Source organism: Olea europaea, unplaced genomic scaffold (genome assembly GCF_002742605.1).
Source record: "Olea europaea var. sylvestris unplaced genomic scaffold, O_europaea_v1 scaffold69, whole genome shotgun sequence".
NCBI lineage: Eukaryota > Viridiplantae > Streptophyta > Magnoliopsida > Lamiales > Oleaceae > Olea > Olea europaea.
Window position 1 is genome coordinate 594,293 of NW_019265290.1, and position 8,519 is coordinate 602,811.

Consider the following 8,519-nt stretch of genomic DNA (forward strand, 5'->3'; position numbering starts at 1 on the left):
ACATCCTTGTGTACTAAAAGTCATGTAACCCTAACATTTCTGATTGACAAAATCGACAAGCATCCACTAAAGTGTCATTTTCACATACCCATTTACTTCCTCCCATACATAAAAAGAATCCGAAAAAAAAGGTCTAAAACAGAAAAGGGTACGAGAATGAATCCCTATTGTATTCACTTTCTCATCAGTCTTATAACTTCAGTTTGAGCTGACCCATCGTATTTGACATAAAGTTTCATTAGTGGGCCCATAGGCCTGTCCGATACACGTGAATATCTGTGTTTATGTCGGCCCATAAGCCCTTTTTCTCATTGCCCTTTTTAAGTGTAACACTGAAATGGCACTTTGTCCGGTCCAAAGGCTGTTCTCTGTGCAAACGTTGCCACGTGGACATTTGTTGTCTGAACTATGAATTGACGTGGACCATTCAAGAATGCCTTGTCTTTTCCAACTCAGTGTTAAGCTACAGTTATTTTTTGGCAACTACAGTGACTAAATAAATAATTATTTTGCAATTAAGAGGACGTTTGGGCCTCATTTAAAAAAAAAATACATTTTCAAATAATAGGTAAATAGATAATGTGTGATAAAAATAAAAAATAAAAATAATTTGAGTATAATATTATTTTATTAAAAAATATATGATTAAAAAAAGAAAGAAAAATGAATTTTGAAAATAATGATGATCAAATATGCTTGAGGTATATTCAATTAGGACTTTTGAAAATTTGTATATATCTTTTTAAGTGATGATTTTTTTGGATTTAGTGGACTTTTTTATAGATTTGTATATAAATAGTGAGATTTTTGTAGAATTTCATTTTAAAATTTTTATAGACTTTTAAAGAATTCGAATAACTTTTGAAAACTTTTATTTAAAATAGAAATCACTTACATTCCCATATAAAAGGTCGAGGATTGATATCCATCTCATTCGCTCGCCCATGTAGTAAAACAAATATTTTTAAAAGAAAAAATAATTAAATCACATTAATTAGATAAACAAATAATTAAAATATAAAAATATATATTATTTAGCCCTTGTTTGAACTCCATTATTTTCAAAATGTATTTTTCTTTTTTTTTCAACCACACATTTTTCAATAAAATAATATTACACGAAAATTTAAAATTTTTCTTTATTTTTTAACCGCACATTCTTCGTCAATCTATTATTTCAAAATACATTCTCAAAAGAAAATGGAGCTCAAACAAGCTAATAATATTTCAAGTATTATATTTAAAATTTAATGGCAAATTAGTCTTTTTTAAATATAAAATTTATATTAAATTGATCAATTTCATAAAAAAATTGGATAAAAAATGTTACAAGAATTTTTAATTATAATTTTATTTATTTATTTATTTTCAAAGTCTTCCAAAATCTTGGGATGAATGAAAGACTTTATTTTGAAATTTTGTTTTTTCACTTTCTGCTTTAAAATTATTATCTTAAAGGCTTTTAAAGACTTCTAAAAAAAAAAAAATAATTAGATACACCGATTCTTTTAAAAACTTTTTAAAAGTCTATCAAAGTCTCTATTGAATATATCAAAACTTTTAGAGAGTTTTTAAAAGTTTCAATTGAATATTCATAAACTATTTAAATCCTTAAAAGTCTTTTAAAGTTACAATTTAATACACTCCCTAAGATGCTTAGCCTCTTATTGACAACAATTATTTTAAAACTCTTTTCTCTGTATGTTTACTTTCAATTACTCATTTACATAATAAAATATTTTACATGTAAATCTAAAACTTCTTTCTAATTTTTTTCACCACACATTCTTCTAAAAATCATTTTTTCACATTTTATTTTGAAAATAAAGATCACCGAACAGGAGTTTATTTTACCATTCTACTCTTAGATTTCCATCATTTTAAAATTGAATAAAACAATTTGGAAATGGTTTAATTAGGTTTCGATAATAGAAAATCGAAATAAACAAAATCAAACATTTATTTTACGTGTACTTATTTTCAATCATATATTTTTCCATAAAATAATTTTACAAGTAAATCGAAGATTTACATTCTTTTTAACTACACGTTCTCCAAAAAGTCATTATCCAAAATGCATTTTCTTATAAAAATGGGGCTCAAACGGAGAGATATTATAACCATATCAATTTATACTCGAACATATTTACTTGGTAGTTGGTTTATATTAACCTTTTAGGAAAATAATAATTTTTTTACGATAATATCTTTATCTAAAGAGTGAAATTATATTGTATTAATTTATTGGTTTAAACTTGTATTTTTACAAATATTTTAGTATTATAATGTTTATGTTTAGAATGTTTCAATTTAAATGATATAGTGAAATTGATTTAATATTTATTTTTCACTCGTATGAAATATATGTGTTGTTTTTTATATCGCTAAAAGCACGATTAGAAACCAAATCAAACTACAAAAATAGTTTGCTTCATTGAGTTTGAAAAATGAAATGATTTTTTTTTTATTTAGAATTTATCGAAACCATTTAAAATGGTTTGATTTCAAAATAGTTATAAAAAAATGTCCATATAGAAGAGTTTTTATCTCTACCCACTAATCGCACCACTCTTGTAACTATGGTCGAATGCTATAACAAGTTTAACCTTTCCTCGTTGAATGCTAGATGATTTTTAAATTAAATTTTTAAAAATACTGCTATTTATTTAGACCACTAATGATTAGTAGTATATGTGTCATTTCAGTGACTAGGCATCTCGAATCGACTCATATCACCATATTTAAGTGGTATAATCACTTAAATGATGCTTAGCCTGTTGACCGTCAACACTCTCAATACATATCATTATTCAATTCTTAAGCTAGATCCAATAATATATAAATGGGTTGATAAGTTTTTGAAATTTGACCCAATCAAATAATAGAAACTAAAAAGTAAAAATTGAAGAAAAATATAAATATAGGGATCAACTAGGGATGTTAAGTAGGTTCATGAGTCAAGCCGAGCACAAATTGACTCCTTTTCAAAATTGACTTGTTTCTTGGTGGAGTGAGTCGAGCTAACTTATGAGCAACTTGCAACTTGCCTATCTTTTTTTTTTTTTTTTTTAAATGTTTTGAACAAATTTCAAATTTTATTTTTATTCTCAAAGTATGAGGAAGTTGTAAGAATTTATTTCATTTTTACCTCTCCCCCATCCCCTTGCCTTCACCTCTGAAATGTAAAAAAATGGTGAGCATAAAAAATTTCCTTTTTGCCAAAATTTTTTTTATTATCGTGCAGCTACGTTCTACATGGTGATGTTAAAATTATACACGAATTAATATTTCATGTACAATTTCGGTACAAAAAAATAAAATAAAATAAATATAATTCAATTACGAATAAAAGAAAAAATATATACTTACAATACCATCTTCTTAGTCGACAATTACAAAATTAGAAAGATGTTGGAAAGCCACATTCATTTTCTCAAAGCCACTAAGAAGAAAAATACGTGCTTCTATTCGGGTCGTATTATTGTTCAATCCACATGATACATCTCAATCAAATATATGATTTTTCATTATAGGCCTGTGTACGTTAGTGCTGATGAACCCACGAGTACTGTGAACAAGCCCTAAGCTATATTGGACAATATCAGTTATTGATATTGTTGTCCATTCCTCCATTGAACAATATCAGTTATTGATATTGTCGTGCATTCCTTCATTGAAGTAAATTGAAGAAGTTGGCCCCAACTAAAGTTGCTCCAAGTATATGAGTTTCATACATTTGAAAATCAGAAAAAATAAATTTGTATAATTGGAATCGAATTAAGAATTACGCAGTTTTATAATTCTTTCTCATAGTGAGTGTTGCGTGTTGTCACACTTGTCTTATCCACCTGGGCTAGTAGGCCACTCATCCTGATCCACGCGGCATTCCTGCCGAGGTGGCCCACATTGCCGAGGTGGGTTACAACCGAACTGCTTCTAACCGAGGCCCATGGCCCGAGGCGTGGAAGGTTTTGTTGTAGCTAAGGTCCTCGAATGGACGAAACCCCGAAGTTGATGCGCGAGCCTCAACCACGAGGAAACATCCTCCATGGTCACTTCTCCCAAGGGATCCCTTGCACAGATCTTATTCGAATGATTGATGGAATGTTTGTCATAAGCATAAAGGTCAAGTCTTGTCACTAGCGTGGAGGTCCTGCNGAACAGACATTTAAACTATGGAGATGAGGCCACGTGCCACTTCATCCAAGGGTCCCCATTCCATATGTATCACTATAAATACCTCCATTGTATAGTGTCAAAAGACTAATGCAAGAATCAATACAAAAGACTATATGTACTCAACTCTCTCAGTTACTTGCAATACATAAATCAAATTTATACACTTTTATACATACATTGACGAGCACCGGTTGGTAATTATTTTACAATCGGATCACGAATAACTCGCCGGATTCCGAACGTCACCGTCCCGCGTCGTTGGGCTACTCCCACGCCCATTTGAACCGCTTATTGTAGACCGTCCACGTGTCTTAGCGTGTTGGACATTCGACCACGCAAGCGCGGGTGGGACCGACATCTGTTGGTGCACTTTTTGGGGTCAACAGTGAGGATATATTTGTTTCAAATGGTAAAATTTAAATTGTTTTGAAGTAACTTAAAACAACGTTTGACCACGCGTAATTTGAAATGGGCACTGCATCTAAGAAAAGTAATTGGTATACCATAGAAAATAATTTTAAAAGTGTTCGCCATAGCGACACATACTTGATGTAACAAAAAAATCTTCACCCTTGCACTGTAAAATTAAAATCTAAAGAAATATTTAATAACGAGAGTAAATCAAAATTTAAATTGGAGATATGAGATTCAAATTGCATAGAAGATGAAAATAAGTTTAACAAATTGCAAAATAAAGTGCTTACATTCCAATCATCACCCGTCAAAATATATAATTTTGAAATCAATAAAAAAAAAATAGTCATTTCGTTTCTATAGCGAATCAAAGTTTCAAGACCATTATAATTCGTTCAAAATCTATGTAAAAAAATGAAATTGAATTGTATCAATAAGGTTTTGGGGAATATGAGAAAAAATACAATGGAAGCAGTGCTTGTCTCTATATTGTCAATTTTGCACTTCTGAATTTTCCCACTGAACCTTCCAAAATATGTGCATAGTTAAGAATGGCAATCGGGTTCGTCGGCTCGGGTCGCCCGCGACTCGGCTCGAGGCTTGGGCCCAGGCCTATTTTGGGGTGCCGGACAAAGCCCGAGTGCCTCGAGTCAAGCCCTATTTTGGGGTGCCAGACAAAGCCCGAGCGCCTCGAGCCACAAGCCCGTGTGGCTCGTCGGCTCGGGCTCACGAACCTATATTTAAAAAAATATATATTTTAAAAGACAGCGTGCTGCTGCCCTGATGCCTTTTTTATTAATTAAAGAAAAACAAACACACAAAACCACCAAAACCACTCGGAAAGGTCCGAGCTGAAAGCTCGGTCATCTTGGGCGCAGAAAAAAGTTCACCCGAGTCGAGTCCGAGTCTTAAATTTCGGCTCGTGAGCCTGTTCGGCTTGACTCTTTTACATCCCTATCTATTATCATTGATTATAAAAATTTAATATAATCGTTTTTTTCAAACGCTCTACCCAAATGAAAAGAAAAATTAACTGTTGCATATGCCATAATACACTATTATGAACCATGCATAGATTACAAGATATTACGGATACTTCATTAATCAACTTAAAATCTTGTGAAGAATGTGCAATGATTTAGTGCATCGTGGTGCTTAGGTTCCACTCGATAACATGTGTTTGAAAAGTAAAATTATCATCATCAAGATGCAATAACAAATATACGCATCCATTATAGTTAAGAGAATATTTAGAATCAAATGCTAAAAAAATACTACCTCCATAGTTTACGAAGAATAACTTCAATTCTTCTTTCATTTTACTGAACGCCTAACACAATTTTCGTTCGATCTTTGAAAGTTTAGCAATAAATAATTATTTTCATTTTAAGAAGATGATGAACTAGCCATTATATAAATTACATGGCATAATAATGCAACAAAAAAACATAGAAATAAAGATTAGATAGTGAGAGTTCTTTTTCGAAGTGACACTATTACCAATTCCAAACAAATAAAAAAAAATTAATTAAACGCTTAGGAGAATGATGAGCATAGATGCTATAACAAAATTAGAGATTAGAGAATCTACGATGAGAGTAGAAGTTGTCTGAAATTTAAATGCAGCAATAGACAAAATCTCAATACAAAAATCTGAAATGTAAGAGGGAAAAAAAAATCCAAATTTCAATTTTTAGATAGTTGTTAAACGCTTAGTTGAAATATTAGAATTTCGTTGCAACAAAATGTAGCAATGAAAATTGTTGCGTTTTTGCAAGACAAGGAAGGACTATTGGTTCATAACTGAGATCGTAAGTTGGCTCACATGTGAGCCAGTGAGCTCTTGCGCATGCTCATTGGCGAGCCAACTCATGCGAGTCGCGAGTTTCGACTTGGGCCTGTGACTCACCTCGAGCATGAGTCAAATCAGCGAGGGACTCACCCACTTTATACTCCAAGGGTCAACTTTTTGTCATCAATATCGATTATAAATTCGACCAAGGTCAAGATACCAAAAAAAACATAAATAAATAAAAATAAAAGAAAAATAAAAGGTTATTGTATAATTATTTTTCACAAAATTGGTTTATTACACCACAATTTAAATATTTTTCTAGGATGACCATATTTTCGTCACGATTTTTTTGTTACACCATATTTTAAAATATTTTTCTTATTTACTAAATTGAATATAAATAAAATTACATAGATATACATTTAATTATCTCTTTTGATTCTTATGTAAACCACAAGTCTTCAAACACGAATAAACTTCTTTTTCTTCTCTATTTTTTCTCTCTCCTCACTTGTTTTTTAGAATGATCTTGCCTTGTATTGTTTTTAATCATGTTATTAAATTTTTTTTCGATATTTAGAATAAGTTAATGAGAATAGATGCAATTATTGATGAATAATTCCATTTAGTGTCAACTCTTCAACTATTGAAATTTTAATAAATTTTATTGTAATTCTTTAAATTAGTTTAGGAGTCTCCAACTGAGATTTTAATGAATCATCATAAATAACTTATGGATTTATAAGAATTTCATTAATAGATAAATTTAAAAGATTTGGATGAATTTCAAATTTAAAAATACATATAATAAACTATTTTGAAATTTCATTATTTTCAATGAGATTCTTATCAATTTTGTGATAATATATTAAAATCCACAAAATTCATTGAAATTTACAATCTTTTAAAAGTCATTAAAATCTCAGTTGAGGACACCCATTTAGGCTTTTACATGTATATAGATGTAAATTAAAGATCCTTGTTCCAACGAAAAATCAAGAGTTATTCTTTTTCAAATATGACTAAAAGATATTGTGGAACTCTGGAAACAAAAATGAGAAATTCAATCTCGCTTTATTTTATTTTTTTTGTTTTTTGAAATAAAAATAACATCCTACCACTAGTCATACCCCATGGGTATCTCAAAGAGAAAACTCAATTTCACTTTTGATTATTATGTAAGACAAGTTCGTAAGAACATAATTTGTTTTTAAAAGGAAATGAAAATGACAAAAATATGCAAAATAATAATAATAATAATAATAATAATAATAATAATAATAAATAAAAGAAGTTTGTTGTAAATATAGTAGTATTTATGAATGACTTTTATGCCCTTACAGTTCTAGCCATTATGTTGTGGCCCTAATTCTTCCATATAAGTAAGCAGCTTTGGTTCTTAATAAAACACACTAATTTATTTTTTTTCCTTTGTTCTCTTTTTTCCTATCTAATTTATAACACATTATCGACACGATTCTCGTAAAATCAAAGAGAATTTGTTATAAGGTAATAATTTTTATAATAATAATCATTTATCACGTGTAACAAAACAATTTGATAACATGTGAATTCTTTTATATACATACGCATTAAAACTTAAATCAATTTGCGCGTATGAGTTCGCCGATGTGTGTATCAATATTTGTCTTCTTCGCTTTTTTGTGTATCAATTTGTCTGTATAATTCTTGTCTGTCACAATCAATTTGTGTATGAGTTCATGTCTACCGCCATCAATATTAGTGCAATTACGCAATCAATTTTATTGCAATGAATTTAGCATGTGTGTGTACGAATTTTCTGCGGTTAATTTAGCTTATCAGCCTACAATGATTAGTTTAGCAATTATTTCATTCGTCCCATTTATATAGACTCACTTTTTTTATTTTATTGTCCCAATTATATAGTCATATTTCTTTATTGATAATGTTTTGTTTTGTTCGTTTACTAACCCTTATTTAATTTGATTAGTTATAATTAATTTTTCTTACTTAATCTTGAAATTGTACAAATATAAATAAGGGTAAACTAGGAAATTTTTTGACAAATGTTATTTTCTCAATAACATTATATAAGATTTCTTAATATATGTGAAAAATAAAGCAAGCTTATGTAAATGGAGCGGAGGGA